Source organism: Aegilops tauschii, chromosome 4 (genome assembly GCF_002575655.3).
Source record: "Aegilops tauschii subsp. strangulata cultivar AL8/78 chromosome 4, Aet v6.0, whole genome shotgun sequence".
NCBI lineage: Eukaryota > Viridiplantae > Streptophyta > Magnoliopsida > Poales > Poaceae > Aegilops > Aegilops tauschii.
This window is the reverse complement of record NC_053038.3, coordinates 339,797,024-339,818,811: the sequence shown is the minus strand read 5'-3', so window position 1 is coordinate 339,818,811 and position 21,788 is coordinate 339,797,024. Positions and strand designations below refer to the sequence as shown.

The 21,788-nt window shown below is 49.0% G+C and overlaps 1 pseudogene; it reads right to left on the bottom strand.

The window, feature by feature from the left end:
* Window positions 1-18,367: 18,367 nt before the first annotated feature.
* LOC109740975 (premnaspirodiene oxygenase-like) lies at window positions 18,368-20,140 on the bottom strand (annotated as a pseudogene).
* Window positions 20,141-21,788: the final 1,648 nt, after the last annotated feature.

Genomic DNA, 21,788 nt, shown 5'->3' with positions numbered 1-21,788 from the left:
TACTTTCCGGTTCGGAAGGGGTGACTATCACCTCATCAAGTTCCACTTTCCTCCCACTTATTTCTTTCGAGAGAAACTCTTTCTCCAGAAAGGACCCGTTCTTGGCAACGAAGATCTTGCCTTCGGATCTGAGGTAGAAGGTATACCCAATAGTTTCCTTAGGGTATCCTATGAAGACGCATTTTTCCGATTTGGGTTCGAGCTTTTCAGGTTGAAGTTTCTTGACATAAGCATCGCATCCCCAAACTTTCAGAAACGACAGCTTAGGTTTCTTCCCAAACCATAATTCATACGATGTCGTCTCAACGGATTTCGACGGAGCCCTATTTAAAGTGAATGCGGCAGTCTCTAAAGCATAACCCCAAAATGAGAGCGGTAGATCGGTAAGAGACATCATAGATCGCACCATATCCAATAGAGTGCGATTACGACGTTCGGACACACCATTTCGCTGAGGTGTTCCAGGCGGCGTGAGTTGTGAAACTATTCCACATTTCCTTAAGTGTGTGCCAAATTCGTGACTCAAATATTCCCCTCCACGATCTGATCGTAAGAACTTTATTTTCCCGTCACGTTGATTCTCAACCTCACTCTGAAATTCCTTGAACTTTTCAAAGGTCTCAGACTTGTGTTTCATTAGGTAGACATACCCATATCTACTCAAGTCATCAGTGAGAGTGAGAACATAACGATAGCCACCGCGAGCCTCAACACTCATTGGACCGCACACATCGGTATGTATGATTTCCAATAAGTTGGTTGCTCGCTCCATTGTTCCGGAGAACGGAGTCTTGGTCATCTTACCCCTGAGGCATGGTTCGCACGTGTCAAATATTCGTAATCAAGAGACTCCAAAAGTCCATCTGCATGGAGCTTCTTCATGCGCTTGACACCAATGTGACCAAGGCGGCAGTGCCACAAATATGTGGGACTATCGTTATCAACTTTACATCTTTTGGTATTCACACTATGAATATGTGTAACATCACGTTCGAGATTCATTAAGAATAAACCATTGACCAGCGGGGCATGACCATAAAACACATCTCTCATATAAATAGAACAACCATTATTCTCGGATTTAAATGAGTAGCCATCTCGCATTAAACGAGATCCTGATACAATGTTCATGCTCAAAGCTGGCACTAAATAACAATTATTGAGGTTTAAAACTAATCCCGTAGGGAAATGTAGAGATAGCGTGCCGACGGCGATCACATCGACCTTGGAACCATTCCCAACGCGCATCGTCACCTCGTCCTTCGCCAGTCTCCGCTTATTCCGCAGCTCCTGTTTTGAGTTACAAATATGAGCAACCGCACCAGTATCAAATACCCAGGAGCTACTACGAGTACTGGTAAGGTACACATCAATTACATGTATATCACATATACCTTTGGTGTTGCCGGCCTTCTTGTCCGCTAAGTATTTGGGGCAGTTCCGCTTCCAGTGACCACTTCCCTTGCAATAAAAGCACTCAGTCTCAGGCTTGGGTCCATTCCTTGGCTTCTTCCCGGCAACTGGCTTACCGGGCGCGGCAACTCCCTTGCTGTCTTTCTTGAAGTTTTTCTTACCCTTGCCTTTCTTGAACTTAGTGGTTTTATTCACCATCAACACTTGATGTTCCTTTTTGATCTCCACCTCCGCTGATTTCAGCATTGAATATACCTCAGGAATGGTCTTTTCCATCCCCTGCATATTGAAGTTCATCACAAAGCTCTTGTAGCTCGGTGGAAGCGACTGAAGGATTCTATCAATGACCGCGTCATCTGGGAGATTAACTCCCAGCTGAGACAAGCGGTTGTGTAACCCAGACATTTTGAGTATGTGCTCACTGACAGAACTATTTTCCTCCATTTTAGAACTGAAGAACTTGTCGGAGACTTCATATCTCTCGACTCGGGCATGAGCTTGGAAAACCATTTTCAGCTCTTCGAACATCTCATATGCTCCGTGTTTCTCAAAACGCTTTTGGAGCCCCGGTTCTAAGCTGTAAAGCATGCCGCACTAAACGAGGGAGTAATCATCAGCACGTGATTGCCAAGCGTTCATAACGTCTAGGTTCTCTGGGACGGGTGCGTCACCTAGCGGTGCTTCTAGGACATAATCTTTCTTGGCAGCTACGAGGATGATCCTCAGGTTCCGAACCTAGTCCGTATAGTTGCTGCCATCATCTTTCAGCTTGGTTTTCTCTAGGAACGCGTTGAAGTTGAGGGCAACGTGGGCCATTTGATCTACAAGACATATTGTAAAGATTTTAGACTAAGTTCATCTAATCAAATTATTCAATGAACTCCCACTCAGATAGACATCCCTCTAGTCATCTAAGTGAAACATGATCCGAGTCAACTAGGCCGTGTCCGATCATCACGTGAGACGGACTAGTCAACATCGGTGAACATCTTCATGTTGATCGTAACTTCTATACGACTCATGCTCGACCTTTCGGTCTTCCGTGTTCCGAGGCCATGTCTGTACATGCTAGGCTCGTCAAGTCAACCTAAGTGTATTGCGTGTGTTCCGAGGCCATGTCTGTACATGCTAGGCTCGTCAACACCCGTTGTATGCGAACGTTAGAATCTATCACACCCGATCATCACGTGGTGCTTCGAAACAACGAACCTTCGCAATGGTGCACAGTTAGGGGGAACACTTTCTTGAAATTATTGCGAGGGATCATCTTATTTAAGATACCGTCGTTCTAAGCAAATAAGATGTAAAACATCATAAACATCACATGCAATCAAATAGTGACATGATATGGCCAATATCATTTTGCTCCTTTTGATCTCCATCTTCGGGGCGCCATGATCATCTTCGTCACCGGCATGACACCATGATCTCCATCATCATGATCTCCATCATCGTGTCTTCATGAAGTTGTCACGCCAACGATTTCTTCTACTTCTATGGCTAACACGTTTAGCAATAAAGTAAAGTAATTTACATGGCGTTATTCAATGACACGCAGGTCATACAAAAAATAAAGACAACTCCTATGGCTCCTGCCGGTTGTCATACTCATCAACATGCAAGTCGTGATTCCTATTACAAGAACATGATCAATCTCATACATCACATATATTTCATTCATCACATCCTTTTGGCCATATCACATCACAAGGCATATGCTGCAAAAACAAGTTAGACGTCCTCTAATTGTTGTTGCAAGTTTTTACGTGGCTGCTATAGGTTTCTTAGCAAGAACGTTTCTTACCTACGCCAAAACCACAACGTGATATGCCAATTTCTATTTACCCTTCATAAGGACCCTTTTCATCGAATCTGTTCCGACTAAAGTGGGAGAGACAGACACCCACTAGCCACCTTATGCAACTAGTGCATGTCAGTCGGTGGAACCTGTCTCACGTAAGCGTACGTGTAAGGTCGGTCCGGGCCGCTTCATCCCACAATGCCGCCGAAACAAGATAAGACTAGTAGTGGCAAGAAAATTGACAACATCTACGCCCACAACAAGTTTGTGTTCTATCGTGCATAGAAACTACACATAGGCCTGGCTCATGATGCCACTGTTGGGGATCGTAGCAGAAATTTAAAATTTTCTACGCATCACCAAGATCAATCTATGGAGTCATCTAGCAACGAGAGAGAGGAGTGCATCTACATACCCTTGTAGATCGCGAGCGGAAGCGTTCAAGTGAACGGGGTTGATGGAGTCGTACTCGTCGTGATCCAAATCACCGATGACCGAGCGCCGAACGGACGGCACCTCCGCGTTCAACACACGTACGGAGCAGCGACGTCTCCTCCTTCTTGATCCAGCAAGGGGGAAGGAGAGGTTGATGGAGATCCAGCAGCACGACGGCGTGGTGGTGGAAGTAGCGGGGATCCCGGCAGGGCTTCGCCAAGCGCAAGCGGGAGGGAGAGGTGTCACGGGAGGGAGAGGGAGGCGCCAGGGGCTGTGGTGCTGCTGCCCTCCCTCCCCCCACTATATATAGGGGCCCTGGGGGGGCGGCGGCCCCTGGGAGATCCAATCTCCAGGGGGGCGGCGGCCAAGGGGTGGCTTCCCCCCAAGCCAAGTGGGGGGGGCGCCCCCACCCCTAGTGTTTCCAACCCTAGGCGCAGGGGGAGGCCCAAGGGGGGGCGCACCAGCCCACCAGGGGCTGGTTCCCCTCCCACTTCAGCCCATGGGGCCCTCCGGGATAGGTGGCCCCACCCTGTGGACCCCCGGGACCCTTCCGGTGGTCCCGGTACAACACCGGTAACCCCCGAAACTTTCCCGGTGGCCGAAACTTGACTTCCTATATATAATTCTTCACCTCCGGACCATTCCGGAACTCCTCGTGACGTCCGGGATCTCATCCGGGACTCCGAACAACTTTGGGGTTACCGCATACTAATATCTCTACAACCCTAGCGTCACCGAACCTTAAGTGTGTAGACCCTACGGGTTCGGGAGACATGCAGACATGACCGAGACGACTCTCCGGTCAATAACCAACAGCGGGATCTGGATACCCATGTTGGCTCCCACATGTTCCACGATGATCTCATCGGATGAGCCACGATGTCGAGGATTCAATCAATCCCGTATACAATTCCCTTTGTCAATCGGTATGTTACTTGCCCGAGATTCGATCGTCGATATCCCAATACCTTGTTCAATCTCGTTACCGGGAAGTCTCTTTACTCGTACCGTAATGCATGATCCTGTGGCTAACTCCTTAGTCACATTGAGCTCATTATGATGATGCATTACCGAGTGGGCCCAGAGATACCTCTCCGTCATACGGAGTGACAAATCCCAGTCTCGATCCGTGTCAACCCAACAGACACTTTCAGAGATACCTGTAGTGTACCTTTATAGTCACCCAGTTACGTTGTGACGTTTGGTACACCCAAAGCACTCCTACGGCATCCGGGAGTTACACGATCTCATGGTCTAAGGAAAAGATACTTGACATTGGAAAAGCTCTAGCAAACGAACTACACGATCTTTGTGCTATGCTTAGGATTGGGTCTTGTCCATCACATCATTCTCCTAATGATGTGATCTCGTTATCAATGACATCCAATGTCCATAGTCAGGAAACCATGACTATCTGTTGATCAACGAACTAGTCAACTAGAGGCTCACTAGGGACATGTTGTGGTCTATGTATTCACACATGTATTACGATTTCCGGATAACACAATTATAGCATGAACAATAGACAATTATCATGAACAAGGAAATATAATAATAACCATTTTATTATTGCCTCTTCATTCGTGGAGAGAGCAATCAAAACATGCCTACACTTCCAACATATATTTTCTGAGAGAGAACCACCTACACTTGTGTTGAGGTCAAGATATTCCATTCCAACCACATAAATCTTGATCTCTAGCCTTCCCCAAGTTGCTTTCCACTCAAGTCATCTTTCCACCAAATCCAATCCTATGAGAGAGAGTTGAGTGTTGGGGAGACTATCATTTGAAGCACAACAGCAAGGAGTTCATCATCAACACACCATTTGTTACCTCTTGGAGAGTGGTGTCTCCTAGATTGGCTAGGTGTCACTTGGGAGCCTCCGTCAAGATTGTGGAGTTGAACCAAGGAGTTTGTAAGGGCAAGGAGATCGCCTACTTCGTGAAGATCTACCCGAGTGAGGCAAGTCCTTCGTGGGCGATGACCATGATGGGATAGACAAGGTTGCTTCTTCGTGGACCCTTCGTGGGTGGAGCCCTCCGTGGACTCGCGCAACCGTTACCCTTCGTGGGTTGAAGTCTCCATCAACGTGGATGTACGATAGCACCACCTATCGGAACCACGGATAAAAAATCTCCGTGTCTCCAAATTGCGTTTGCACACTCCAATCTCATCCCTTACATTCTTGCAACTTGCATGCTTTACTTTCCGCTGCTCATATACTCTTGTCATGCTTGCTTGATATGTATTGTGAATGTTTAAACTTGTGCCAAACTCCACATCAACTTAAGGAAATTAAAAACTGCAACTTTTCTTCTTAGAGTCTATTCACCCCCCTCTAGACAACTCTTCTCGATCCTTTTAGGTGAGCTATACCAAAATCGACCAAACGATGTTTCCTTGCGGTGCATCTCCAGGGAGCAGGGGTGCGAGCTGTTAACCGACATACACGGCGGAGACTGCGGACATCACTCGTCATCACGCACCTTGGTAGGCAAGGCATTCCGCAGCGGATTCTACTGGCCCACGGCACTCAACGACGCAACTGAGCTGGTGAAGTCCTGTGAAGCGTGCCAGTTCCATGCCAAGCAAATCTACCAGCCTGCTCAGGGCCTCCAGACTATCCCGCTCTCGTGGCCGTTTGCGGTTTGGGGGCTGGACATCTTGGGTCCGTTCCCTCGAGCGCCCAGGGGCTACCACTACCTCTATGTCGCCATCGACAAGTTCACCAAGTGGGCAGAGGTGGAACCAGTTCGTACCATCCCGGCCGGCTCGGCGGTCAAGTTCATCAAGGGCCTCGTGAGCCGGTTCGGAGTCCCTAATCGCATCATCACCGACAACGGCTTGTAGTTTACTAGCAATCTCTTCAAAACGTATTGTGCTAACCTTGGAACGCAGATATGCTACGCCTCAGTGGTGCACCCTAGGAGCAACGGCCAAGCCGAGCGTGCAAACGCAGAGGTCCTAAGGGGCCTCAAAGCAAGGACTTTCAAGAAGCTCGAAGCCTGAGGCAGGGGCTGGCTGGACGAGCTCCAGTCCGTGCTGTGGTCCATCCGCACCACCGTGACCAAACCGACCGGTGAAACTCCATTCTTCCTCGTCTACGGAGCTGAAGCGGTTCTCCCACATGAGGTCAGGCATCGCTCCGCGCGGGTCTTGGCATTTTACGAGGCACGCCAGGACGCCACGCGGGGGATGGACCTCGTGCTGGGGGAGGAACGCCGCCGTCAAGCCTCACTCCGAGCGGCAAGGTACCAGCAGGCGATGCAGCGGTATCACTGCCGTAGCGTCCGCTCCAGGATGCTCGAGGTGGGCGATCTCGTCCTATGGCGGGTGCTCTCCAGGGAAGGGATGCATAAGCTTTCACCCATGTGGGAGGGCCCGTTTAGGGTCGCCCGCGTCTCCAGGCCTGGCGCCGCGCGCCTGGAGACGCAGGACAGGATCCCCATCCAGAACGCCTTGAACATCCAGCACCTCCGGAAGTTTTACCCATGAAGCAAGGCCTAGTGCCTATGAAAGTCTCTGCTCGTGACACTCTCATGTAATAATGAATGGGGTTGTACATGCCCCGGAGTCTCCGGAGAACCGCCCTCGGGCCTCAGGGCCCCCCTCCCACGTCCTAGTGGCAGCACTTAGCTCCACGCTGGTGAGAAGACTAGACTAGGTGCCGGACGCGGCTGTTCATTTGCTTGCTTTCTGTAGTTGGTTTGTGATGCTTTTAACGAAATTTAGAGTTCTCACATTCTCAGTTGTCAAAGCCGGCTTTCCCCTTCATCTTTCCCCTTGCATCTTGGTTTGGGTCCAGAAGGAGCGGTAGTTGCCCGTCGCTCTTCCTCGCGCATCTCGCGCGCGGGGGCTGGGCAGGTGCGTGCGTGCGATGGGCTCGCCCCGCGCCGCAAACACACTTCTCCATAGCCCTGCTCCCCCAGAGCTTTGGCTTTTACTATCCTCGCGAGACGCCCTCGAGTAAGCTCGTGGTCTACGCACCCTCTTGAAGTCCGTGCCCCCCCGGGTACTGCGATGCGGTGCACTAAGCCGTGGCTGGCTCATGTCTAAGGGCTCGCGCGAGGAAGAATAAGGCACCCGACAAAGTTTTCTAACAACTCCGCTGCTTCATGATGCCCCCTGAGGTCGATGATTCTCAAGTCGCTGGCAAGGAGGGCCTCACCAGGTAATGAAGCGCGCGCTCTCGCGAGGAGGGAAGCCACTGTGAGTGTATCAAGCTAAGTTATCCTACCTTACCCATTTGGAGCCTGGGCACTCCAGCATAACATCGGAACAATAAACATAGCATAGAAGCATAAATACCATAGTTCATTACACGCCCCTGCAGGGCCCCATACTCTTTTTTCAAATGCAGGAAGAAAGGAAAGGTTAAACAAAAGCGGCTCGCTCACCCGCAGCAGCTCACGAGGCCTGGCTCCAAGGGCCTCCCGGACCCGGCTCAGTCCGAGCCTTCCTCACGCTTCACCGGAGCATGGCGGCGGGATGACCCACCACCGCCCTCAAAGCGAGCCCGACGGTGTGGCGGGTGGTCGTAACCGTCACTGCTGGTGCTCTCAATGGAGGAGGAGCCGCCGCCGCTGGGCGAACCGCGGCCGTCTCCAAGGGCTAGCTCACCCTCAGCATCGTCACGGCCGTCGTCAAGGCCAAGCTCATCGTCCCCGCCGCTGTCCTCGGGGCAACACCCCGCGCGGCGACCGTCTTCCCCAAACACCCTCACGAAGAGGGTCGCAACGCCATCGTACTTGAAGTGGAGGGTGCACCTCCTGCCCAAGCCGCGCGTGCGTGCGAACGCCTGCCAGCCGCGGGCCAGGGCCACGTTGCCCGTGGCGGAGACCTCCACCGCGGCCCACGAGGCCTTGTTGCAGCAGCCATCAGCCTGCAGCCAGAGGCCGCTGAGACCCGTGGCTGGCAGCTCGCCGACAAAGGAGCACGGGAGCTGGAGCCAAGTGCCGGCCGGCCTCTTCGATCACACGACGAACTCCGGGAGCACCTTCGCCGAATGGAAGTGCGGCCGGGGAGGCCGAGCAACCACGGCGCGCCTTCCCTCGGCGCAGGGGCTGCCCCGCCCCGGGCGGCTCCCGCCACGAGAGGAAACACCGCTGCGGCCTGCTACCTCTTGAGCACTGCGTTGGTTTTCCCTTGAAGAGGAAAGTTTGATGCAGCAAAGTAGCGTAAGTATTTCCCTCAGTTTTTGAGAACCAAGGTATCAATCCAGTAGGAGGCTACGCGCGAGTCCCTCGTACCTACACAAAGCAAATAAATCCTCGCAACCAACGCGATAAGGGGTTGTCAATCCCTTCACGGTCACTTACGAGAGTGAGATCTGATAGATATGATAGGATAATATTTTTGGTATTTTTATGATAAAGATGCAAGGTAAAATAAAAGCAAAGTAAAAAGAAAAAGAAATAACTAAGTGTTGGAAGATTAATATGATGAAGATAGACCCGGGGGCCATAGGTTTCACTAGTGGCTTCTCTCAAGAGCATAAGTATTTTATGGTGGGTGAACGAATTACTGTTGAGCAATTGACAGAATTGAGCATAGTTATGAGAATATCTAGGTATGATCATGTATATAGGCATCACGTCCAAGACAAGTAGACCGACTCCTGCCTGCATCTACTACTATTACTCCACTCATCGACCGCTATCCAGCATGCATCTAGAGTATTAAGTTCATGAAAACAGAGTAACGCCTTAAGCAAGATGACATGATGTAGAGGGATAAATTCATGCAATATGATAAAAACCCCATCTTGTTATCCTCGATGGCAACAATACAATACGTGCCTTGCTGCCCTTACTGTCACTGGGAAAGGACACCGCAAGATTGAACCCAAAGCTAAGCACTTCTCCCATTGCAGGAAAGATCAATCTAGTAGGCCAAACCAAACTGATAATTCAAAGAGACTTGCAAAGATAACCAATCATACATAAAAGAATTCAGAGAAGATTCAAATATTGTTCATAGATAAACTTGATCATAAACCCACAATTCATCGGTCTCAACAAACACACCGCAAAAAGAAGATTACATCGAATAGATCTCCACGAGAGAGGGGGAGAACATTGTATTGAGATCCAAAAAGAGAGAAGAAGCCATCTAGCTACTAACTATGGACCCGAAGGTCTGAGGTAAACTACTCACACTTCATCGGAGAGGCTATGGTGTTGATGTAGAAGCCCTCCGTGATGGATGCCCCCTCCGACGGAGCTCCGGAACAGGCCCCAAGATGGGATCTCGTGGGTACAGAAGGTTGCGGCGGTGGAATTAGGTTTTTGGCTCCTGTTCTGGTCGTTTGGGGGTACGGGGGTACATATAGGAGGAAGGAGTACGACGGTGGAGCAACAGGGGGCCCACGAGGGTGGAGGGCGCGCCCTGGGGGGGTAGCCGTGCCCCCTACCTCGTGGCCTCCTGGAAGCTTCTCTTACGTAGGGTCCAAGTCTCCTGGATCTTGTTCGTTCCAAAAATCACGCTCCCGAAGGTTTCATTCCGTTTGGACTCCGTTTGATATTCTTTTTCTGCGAATCTCTGAAATAGGCTAAAAACAGCAATTCTGGGCTGGGCCTCCGGTTAATAGGTTAGTCCCAAAAATAATATAAAGTGAATAATAAAGCCCAATAATGTTCAAAACAGTAGATAATATAGCATGGGGCAATTAAAAATTATATATACGTTGGAGACGTATCAAGCATCCCCAAGCTTAATTCCTGCCCGTCCTCGAGTAGGTAAATGATAAAAACAGAATTTTTGATGCACAGTGCTACTAGGCATGATTTCATTGTAATTCTTCTTAATTGTGGTATTAATATTCAAATCCGAAAGATTCAAGATAAAAGTTCATATTGACATAAAAATAATAATACTTCAAGCATACTAACTAAGCAATTATGTCTTCTCAAAATAACATGGCAAAAGAAAGTTCATCCCTACAAAATCATATAGTATAGTCATGCTCCATTTTCGTCACACAAGAATGCTCTCATCATGCACAACCCCGATGACAAGCCAAGCAATTGTTTCATACTTTAGTGATCTCAAACTTATAAACCTTCACACAATAAATGAGCGCGAGCCATGGACATAGCACTATGGGTGGAATTGAATATGATGATGGGGGTTATGTGGAGAAGACAAAAAGGAGAAAGTCTCACATCAACGAGGCTAATCAATGAGCTATGGAGATGCCCATCGATTGATGTTAATGCAAGGAGTAGGGATTGCCATGCAATGGATGCACTAGAGCTATAAATGTATGAAAGCTCGACAAAAGAAACTAAGTGGGTGTGCATCCAACTTACTTGCTCACGAAGACCTAGGGCACTTGAGGAGGCCCATTGTTGGAATATACAAGCCAAGTTCTATAATGAAATATTCCCACTAGTATATGAAAGTGACAAAACAAGAGACTCTCTATCATGAAGATTATGGTGCTACTTTGAAGCACAAGTGTGGCAAAGGATAGTAACATTGTCCCTTCTCTCTTTTTCTCTCATTTTTTTGGGCCTTCTCTTTTTTATGGACTTTCTCTTTTTTTATTCCTCACTTGGGACAATGCTCTAGAAAATGATGATCATCAAACTTCTATTTATTTACAACTCAATGATTATAACTCGATACTAGAACAAAGTGTGACTCTATATGAATGCCTCCGGCGGTGTACCGGGATATGCAATGAACCAATAGTGACATGTATGAAAGAATTATGAATGGTGGCTTTGCCACGAATACTATGTCAACTACATGATCATGCTAAGTAATATGACAATGATGGACGTGTCATGATAAACGGAATGGTGGAAAGTTGCATGGCAATATATCTCGAAATGGCTATGGAAATGCCATAATAGGTAGGTATGGTGGCTGTTTTGAGGAAGATATAAGGAGGTTTATGTGTGAAAGAGTGTATCATATCACGGGGTTTGGATGCACCGGCGAAGTTTGCACGAACTCTCAATGTGACAAAGGGCAATGCACGGTACCGAAGAGGCTAGCAATGATGGAAGGGTGAGAGTGCGTATAATCCATGGACTCAACATTAGTCATAAAGAACTCACATACTTATTGCAAAAATCTACAAGTCATCAAAAACCAAGCACTACGCGCATGCTCCTAGGGGGATAGATTGGTAGGAAAAGACCATCGCTCGTCCCCGACCGCCACTCATAAGGAGGACAATCAAAGAACACCTCATGTTTCAAATTTGTTACATAACGTTTACCATACGTGCATGCTACGGGACTTGCAAACTTTAACACAAGCATTTCTAAAATTCACAACTGCTCAACTAGCACGACTTTGATATTATTACCTCCATATCTCAAAACAATCATCAAGCATCAAACTTCCCTTAGTATTCAACACACTCATAAGAAAGTTTTTACTAATCTTGAATACCTAGCATATTAAGATTATTTAAGCAAATTACCATGCTATTTAAGACTCTCAAAATAATCTAAGTGAAGCATGAGAGATCAATAGTTTCTATAAAACAAATCCACCACCGTGCTCTAAAAGATATAAGTGAAGCACTAGAGCAAAACTATATAACTCAAAAGATATAAGTGAAGCACATAGAGTATTCTAATAATTTCCAAATCATGTATGGCTCTCTCAAAAGGTGTGTACAGAAAGGATGATTGTGGTGAACTAAAAATCAAAGACTCAAATCATACAAGACGCTCCAAGCAAAACACATATCATGTGGTGAATAAAAATATAGCTGCAAGTAAAGTTACCGATGGAAGTAGACGAAAGAGGGGATGCCTTCCGGGGCATCCCCAAGCTTTGGCTTTTTGGTGTCCTTATATCATCTTGGGGGTGCCATGGGCATCCCCAAGCTTAGCCTCTTGCCACTCCTTGTTCCATAATCCATCAAATCTTTCACCCAAAACTTGAAAACTTCACAACACAAAACTTAGCAGAAAATCTCGTGAGCTCCGTTAGCGAAAGAAAACAAAAGACCACTTCAAGGTACTGTAATGAACTCATTCTTAATTTATATTGGTGTTAAACCTACTGTATTCCAACTTCTCTATGGTTTATAAACTATTTTACTAGCCATAGATTCATCAAAATAAGCAAACAACACACGAAAACAAAATCTGTCAAAAACAGAACAGTCTGTAGTAATATGTAACTAACGCAAACTTCTGGAACTCCAAAAAATCAGCCAAAATAGTACGACCTAGGCAATTTGTTTATTGATCAGCAGCAATTGGAATCAGTATTTTATCACATTCTGGTGATTTTTAACAATTGTTTTCGTGAACAGAAAGTTTCTGGAAATTACAGCAAGACCAAATAACTATCTTCCAAGAAGATTCTATAGGTTTAACTTGGCACAAACACTAATTAAAACATAAAACACATCTAACCAGAGGCTAGAACAAAGATTTATTCCTAAAAAGCAAAAAAACTAAAAATAAAATTGGGTTGCCTCCCAACAAGCGCTATCGTTTAACGCCCCTAGCTAGGCCTAAAAGCAAGGATAGATCTAGGTATTGCCATCTTTGGTAGGCAAGCCATAAGTGGCTCGCATGATAGATTCATATGGTAATTTTATTTTCTTCCTAGGGAAGTGTTCCATGCCTTTCTTTAATGGAAATTGGAATCTAATATTCCCTTCCTTCATATCAATAATTGCACCAATCGTTCTAAGGAAAGGTCTACCAAGAATAATAGGACATGAAGGATTGCAATCTATATCAAGAACGATAAAATCTACGGGCACATAGTTCCTATTTGAAACAATAAGAACATCATTAATTCTTCCCATAGATTTCTTAATAGTAGAATCCGCAAGGTGCAAGTTTAGAGAGCAATCATCAATTCATCGGTCTCAACAAACACACCGCAAAAAGAAGATTACATCGAATAGATCTCCACGAGAGAGGGGAAGAACATTGTATTGAGATCCAAAAAGAGAAGAAGCCATCTAGCTACTAACTATGGACCCGAAGGTCTGAGGTAAACTACTCACACTTCATCGGAGAGGCTATGGTGTTGATGTAGAAGCCCTCCGTGATGGATGCCCCCTCCGACGGAGCTCCGAAACAGGCCCCAAGATGGGATCTCGTGGGTACAGAAGGTTGCGGCGGTGGAATTAGGTTTTTGGCTCCTGTTCTGATCGTTTGGGGGTACGTAGGTATATATAGGAGGAAGGAGTACGTCGGTGGAGCAACAGGGGGCCCACGAGGGTGGAGGGCGCGCCGTCGGGGGGGGGGGGTAGGCGTGCCCCCTACCTCGTGGCCTCCTGGAAGCTTCTCTTACGTAGGGTCCAAGTCTCCTGGATCTTGTTCGTTCCAAAAATCACGCCCCCGAAGGTTTCATTCCGTTTGGACTCCGTTTGATATCCTTTTTCCGCGAAACTCTGAAATAGGCAAAAAACAGCAATTCTGGGCTGGGCCTCCGGTTAATAGGTTAGTCCCAAAAATAATATAAAAGTGAATAATAAAGCCCAATAATGTCCAAAACAGTAGATAATATAGCATGGAGCAATCAAAAATTATAGATACGTTGGAGACGTATCACGGCCACCAAGGATGACGCCGGTCCCCGAAGGAGTACGCCCGCGCCCCCGAGGAGCCACAATAGGGGTCGCGGCGTGCTTGCGGGGGCGGCCCCGCCCCCTCTTGGGCGGTGGCGAGCCTGGCCCCTCCTGGCAAGCCTTCCCTTTTCCGCGGCAGAGAACCTCTTAGTCGGCGCCATGGGTACTACGACAAGACGGCGAGGCGGAGAGGAAGAAGAGAGAGCGGGCGGCGAGAAGAAGGAGATGAAGCAAAGGGGGCTTCGCCCCTCCCCTCATTTATAGCCAAGAGGAGGCCAACCGCTGGCCTCCACGATCGCACGGGATGATGATTTTTCTTTGCATGCAGCAGAGTCTCGTCAAGTCGAACGGTTGTCGAGGCAGCGTGGGGAAGCGGAGGCGCCCACTTGCTATCAATCGCCACGCGTCGACCAAGGCCGCAGGCGGTTGTGGCCCGCAGCGCTCCGCCCTTGCCCTTCGGCTTCGCCCCGAAGCCAAGTTCGAGAGCGCCTTGGGCCCGGGGGCTACTGTCGGCGTCCTGGGAACGGGGGTGCCCAGACTTGCCTGCCTACGGCCCATGGTATGGCTCCGTCGACGGCTTGGTACGGCCTAGCTTCAGCAACAACGACCCAAGAGCCTCGCGAGGGGCCAAGCCTCACGAGGCGGACGATACCAAGACCTCCCTGAGGGGCGGCCTCACTAGGCTGGCTCCCGAGGAGCGAAGATATCAACGCAAGGTGCACCTCGTGAGGTTCACATGACGTGAGCCACGACGACCAAGGCCAGGCGGGCGCCAGCGGGCGCAGCGTACCAGTTTCCTCTATGGTGCTAAGGAGGCAAGTGCAGGCGCAGGGTCCCGAGGAATCAACTAAAGGTTTCCATATCGATGCAACGAGACCAAGACCGCCAGGACGACAGGACGGAGGTCATCGCGGAGCCCACTGCAGCGTCACCACCAGAGCCTTTTGCAGGCGAATACTACTTTTGTTAGGATAACTTGTACTAGTTGTCTACCTTTGAATTTGGCCATTGTGGTATCCCTTCGCGCCATTTGGGAAGAGGACCAAGGCCACTATATATGGGACCTAGCCATCACCATAGAGGGGGACGGATCGATTCCACCCAAACCACCCCACCAGCTCATCGAGCTCAAGAACACCTCACCTCCCGAGGCTGTTCTAACACTGTACTAGTTCATCCTCAGCCCATTCGAGGCAATCCGCCACAAAGCTGGAGTAGGGTATTACACCGCAAGGTGGCCCGAACCAGGATAAAATGCCGTGTCCCTTGTGCCTCGGGTTCGTCGAGCTAGGCTATGGAATCATTGAGCAGGCAGACCGGGAAGAGGGGGTTCTTCGCACGCACCCCAGAGTTCGAACCTCTCAAGGGTCTGCGAAACTCCGAATCCGACAAGATCGATCATGCCGCTCGTCCTGGCTGCGTGCGACTCGGCGGCGGCCGCGCCAGGGTTGCGTCTCATTTTTTCCAGCAAAACAGCGCTGGCGCTGCGTCTCTTCTGCCGTGGATCGTGCTCAGGACTGCTCTCGTGCGTATGAGTTGGATCGTGGTGGGGTGGGTTGCCCCGTGCGTGCGTTTGTTTCCGGCAAGACAACCTAGCAAGGCTTTGGGCCTTCTTTTTTATTGGGCTACGCCCCGGGCCTGCAAAGAAACCTATATAATTATAGCTTGTAAATTTTTGCACGCCCCGGCCTGGGCCCTGGGTGCCCGGGGCCCAGCTTCGCCCATGCCCTAGTCGTCCTCCTCGCCGAATTAGCGGTCGAAGCAATATGGGTCGAGTCAGATCTGCTTACTGTCGGAGCTGTGCAAGGGCATAGAATGTTAGGATTTGCTCCAGTGCGAGGACACGTGCTATTCGGCTTGCTGCTTCGCTGGGATGCGTGCATGGAGGGCATCCTCGGTCCTGTACCCCGTGGGCATGTCCGCAGACCGCGGGCTTGCAGCGTGCGACTTGGCCTCCACAGCGTGGCACAACCTCTCCCTCGCATAGTGGTACACCAATTCAAGACCGCGGACAGGCTGACGTAGCCGGGCCATCCGGCACATCCGTGGCCGTGCTGGCTGGTAGGGTTGACCTCTGACTCCGAGCCCGATGTTGCAGGGACGAGACTCCACTGCAGCGGTTGTGCCGCCAACCAGAAGTCGTTCGGTTGGGTGCACTGATACCTGCAGCTGCTGCTCGTCGCCTTCAGTTCCACCGCGGTCACGTGCCTTGAGCCGGCCGGATTCAAGCCCCACTTGCACGGATGCAATGGATAAGTATATTTCTTAAGTATGCATCATTGACATCACTAGGTCCGACTCCTTGCGCCCCTACTGTATAGGACCAGTTTGAGGGTTCTGGTTATATGACATTTTTGACGAGCAGTGACCAAACCGTTTGCCCGGACGCATAGGAAAGGTTTTAAGGGTCCAGTTGTAGTTTTTTTTTTGAAAACGAGGATAACCCCCGGCCTCTGCATCGGTCGATGCATACAACCATATATTATTAAGAGTGCAAAATCCCGCAGACGAACAAATTGACCCGGAAAAAAGCGAAAAGAAACCCGGAGCCGCATGCCTCGCACTAGTAACTCTACCAGATAGCCACTAACAGACGAAATCAAAAAGAAAAATACACAACTCCTAGACTATGCCTTCAAGAAGAAATTGCCGCACGTGCGCCAATGATGACGAGTACACAAGGTTAAACTTTGGATTCTCATCCTCGAAGCCAAGCATCAATCCACCATCTTCAGCAAATACACTATAGATGCTCTGGGTAATGGCATTCCTGGTATACCAGACACGCTAGATGAGCATAAAAAACATGGTTATTTGGACATCTAACGTTTCGGTTCGGAGGAGGCCAAGAGTCCATTCAGGTCCAACATTCTTCAGAAATTTTCTTGGGGCAAATCCCACAAGCGATTCCTCGCCGCCAAAGGCCACAGGTGAACGTGGGCTGTCGAGGATGAGGACCCCTTCCACACAACATACTAGTAATTTTTAATTCTTATAGGACGGAGGTTATAACAATTATGAAGAAAGGCGGAACATCCTTGTGAGTGGCGGCAACAATTTCACATTGCATGCCAAATCCCCAAGATAAATTTGAACGTAATCATGAAGCCAATCAAGTTGCTCACGTAAGGCAATCTAATCCGTGCCTTTGGATGAAAGATTCTCCATGTACTTTGTAGCTCTTTTGGTTGATGATGATGATGCACAGTACTCCTTCCGTCTTAAAATAAATGTCTCAACTTTGTACTAATTTTAGTAGTATAAAGTTGTGCTGAAGTTAAGACACTTATTTTAGGACGGAGGGAGTAGTAAAAACGGTCTCATGCCTTCGGGTGTGGCTTCCCTTGTTGAAGGCGCCATGAGGGGATTCAACACCTCTTCCGACCTCGAGTTCTTGTCTCCTGGTAAAAACCATGTCTAATGGTGGTGCCCATGGCGTCATTACTTTGTTGGAAGCATTGCCTTAGAGTCAAGTCTCGTAATGGTAGCATCAGTTCAATGGTCGTGTGGATGATCAGGAGCGGGCAGCGATTTAGTGAGCGTGGAGTCGTTGGTGGTGCTTCCTATTTGGGTCTGGTCACTTCGTCGACGATGGTGCGCAGCATGAACACCTTTCACATACAAGGAGCACCCGACAAATTGTGTGAGTCAACCTGGTGGGATTGGAGAGGCATAGGTTCGCTCTATCAGGCATATCGTTCCTCTCTGGTGTCGTCGAGGTTTGCGGATATGCTCGTGGTAGCCCGCACTAATATGACGGTTTTCGGTGTGTACTCTAGTAGCGGTTATAATGTCCGAGTGCTCGGCCGGGTGTGTTATGGAGTGTTGGCCTTCCGACACTTTGTATGTAATTTGGTGCCTTAGGCCTAGTCTAGCTACACGCTGTCTAGGTTTCCATTCGGTTTCCCTCAAATAAACTGAGCATCCCTTTTTTTTTGGCTCTCGCCTTTATGTGGTGCATTTCTCCTTATGGGTGTTCTTGTAATACCTCTTTCTGATCAACGGATTTGACAGCTCTCCTGTCAACATTCAAACATAATTATGGCCCTAATGCTGTAAAGAAGAACATTCTTATAAGGCCGCCGTTTGCAAGAACCTTGTGCTTACTAAGTATAATTTAATTGAATTTCCGCATGGGTTTGGCGTAACAATACTAATTCTTTACAGAAAAATCTGACACTTTATTGATCCATAAAATCACCATACATAGCACAACAAGTTGTGCTGGAAAGTAGCAGAGGGATGCCAAATAACTTAGCTAGCTAGCTAGTTATGCTTCATACACTGACTCGGGGACAAACGACTTGGCACAGAGCCGGAGAGGCGACTTGCGGCGCAGACCGAGGCCACCCCCGTCCGTCCTGTCCACCTCGGTGACGCCCTCAGGAAGGGACCAGTCAAAGTGGTAGCAGAGTTGAACAAGCGCCATTTGCAAGACGGGGAGCCCGTAGGAGATGCCCGGGCACATCCTCCGTCCAGCCCCAAACGGCAGAAACTCGTAGTTGCTCCCTGTGAAATCGACGGAGCTATCCTCAAACCGCTCGGGCTTGAATTCTTCAGCGTCCTCCCAATACCTTGGATCTCTCCCAATAGCCCATGCATCTACGAGAAGGCGCGAACCCGCGGGAATCAGGTATCCGTCGACCTCACAGGCCTCGACGCACTCCCGGGGCACCAGGAGTGGCGCTGGCGGGTGTAGCCGGAGGTTCTCCTTGATGAAAAGCTTCAGGTATGGGAGCTCGCTGGCCTCGATGTCGCCTTCATTGATGGTCGCCCTGCCACGGAACGCCACTCGGATCTCGCGCTGCAGCTTGTCCATCACCCTTGGGTTCCGCATGAGCTCAGACACACCCCAATCCAGTGATGACGCCAACGTGCCAGTTCCAGCCACGAACATGTCAAGTATGACGCCCTTGATGCTGTTTGTGTTAAGGTGGAAACCGATGCCACCTTTCTCTTGCAGTCCGATGAGAACATCCACCACGTTCTCCTCGACGTCCGACGATGCACCGGATTTGACCCTGTCCTTCCGGATGCCTTCCCTCTCTTCTATGACCCCCTCTAAGGTGGAGTCCAACGTCATGTGGACATCCTCCAAGGTGCGGCGCATGCCGGTCACCTTGGCCAGCACGGACCGCCATGTCGGGAAGAGATCGGGGATCTTGAAGCCCCCGGCTAGTGCGACACCGGATTTTATCGCCGATAGGAACTCTTGGACGTTTCTATGCTTGTTCCCGAAGGATGCGCGGGAGACGATGCTGATCGTTTTTTTATCGTTAGGTTGAAGAAAGTCATGGTGACGTCCACCGGCGTAGATGGCCCTGCGGCATGAATGTTTTCTACATGATTTCTCACCTGTACATGTACAAACAGGTAGACTACTCATTCTCTAATTTGAACACCCTATATATATTAGCAAAAGGAAATTAACATCGTTCAAAATGAAGAGTTATTATTTGGAGAATACCGACGTACCTCTTGCTCCCTAATGTGCCTGAAGGAACGGACACGGTTCGCGCTCAGTATCTCGGCGGCGCAGAGCTGCCGGAGCTTGCGCCAGTAGGTGCCGGACGGTGAGAAAAGGATGTCGGAACAGCCGTACATCAGGGTCTCACCAGCGAGGAGCCTGGGGCGGGTGGCGAAGTTGGCGTCGTGCGTCCTGAGCACCTCGCGAGCCATCTCCCTCGACGACACGACGACGAGAGGGGTCCCCCGAGCTAGAGCATCATGAGCGGGCCGTGTACGCCGGCCAGGTCCCTCAGGGCGCGGTGCGGGAGCACGTTCAAGAGGTGGTGCATGCTGCCGATGACAGGCAGCTTCCATGGGCCCGGCGGGTTCCTCACCTTCGGCTGGAGAGAGAGTTTAAGGATCCGGAGTAGCACCACGGCGACGCCCAAGAGTAGGAAGGATTGGTACAGGAGATCGGCCATGGCTGTTTGGCCTTGGGAATAGTGCAGCTGAACAAGAATTTTTTGTTGCCGATGCTGCTCTGCGTGCATCTGGACAGGGGTGTGTCCACGTATATATAGCCCAAGGTGGCCATGCACGCATGCAGTGCCATGTCCATTGTGGGCGATGACTTTCTCTGGTGCAGATAGCCGTCTCATGAATTGAATTGTCAAGTCCTCGGTCAGTCGGTCTGCATTGCTACTACGCCGCCCATACTCCATACTTACTGACTTCTCTCTTTCAGCTTTGATTTTGGCCTGTTAATTCAAACAAGTTTCATTTGATCAAAATCCTTGTGTACTCCCCCATAACCATCTACCATTCGGACTATATATGCAGAATTTCTTTCCCGCCTAGTCAGTGAATACGGAATCACGACAGGGACATAAATAGACCAACATTGATTAGGTGGCGGCTTTAAACTGAGAGGGGAGTAAAACGAAACAACATTAATTGGGTGGCGGCTTTGGAAGAGTCTCAACATCAGCACCACGAAACATTCTGGTGCGTAATCCGATGCATTGAACTATGTACCTCCTCAACATCAGCACCACGAACCTCTAGACTTCTTTTTTTTCGGGAAAAAGGAGTTTTATTCCACATTGCAAAAGATCCTCAATACATGGTGGTCCTACGTGCATCTATACAGCCTGGTACAATCTATACGACTATAATTTTCCAAATGATTGGCAACTCTGTTTTGATCTCTATTCAACTTCTGAGGAATAAATTCCATGTGTCTCAACAACTCTTTAATTTCAGCCACGAGATGACCACAGGCAGAACGATCAAGTCCGTTCCCTGATAGACAGGACAAAGCCTCACTTAATTCAGATTGAACGATGACCGAAAGAGTGAAATGTTGTACAGTTAGCGCCACCCCCTGCATGATTGCATGAATCTCAGCTTCCAGTGAATCATTACAATTGAAAATAAACCGATATGCTGTAAAAATAAGTGAACCATCACATCGTCGAAGAATCCTGTCTGTCACGCCACGCCAGATTCCACTGAAAAAGAACCATCAACTGATAGAGCAACTTACTCAATAGAGGGGTGAGGCCAAGTTTTAGGAACAGGAGCAATTCTCACTTCAGGCAAAGCCCATTCATCAACCCGCATTTTACCTTTAATTATTTCCTCTGTGATGTACATTCTAAACTTCAGAACACACTTTTACCCGGCATCTGGACAGGGGTGTATCCACGTATATTGGTATATACTCCAACGGGAGTATACCCAAGGTGGCCATACACGCATGCAGTGCCATGTCCATTGTGGGCGATGACTTTCGCTCGTGCAAATAGCAGCCTCGTCTCATTGATTGTCAAGTCCTCGGTCAGTCGGTCTGCATTGCTACCACGCCATACTTACCGACTTCTCTCTTTCAGCTCTGATTCCGACCCTGTTAATCCCCCCCCCCCCCCCCCCCCCCAAATCACGGTAAAACGATCTATCATTCGGACTTTCTATGTACGGAAGTATAGCAAAATTTCTTTCCCGCCTACCCGACAAATAAACATTGTAAAAGGAGATGAAAATTAGTAACACGACATGCAATGCTATTAATTAGCAAATAAATATTAAGTTCTCTCGTCCCCCTCGCCCCTCCCGCCTTGGTCGCGGTGC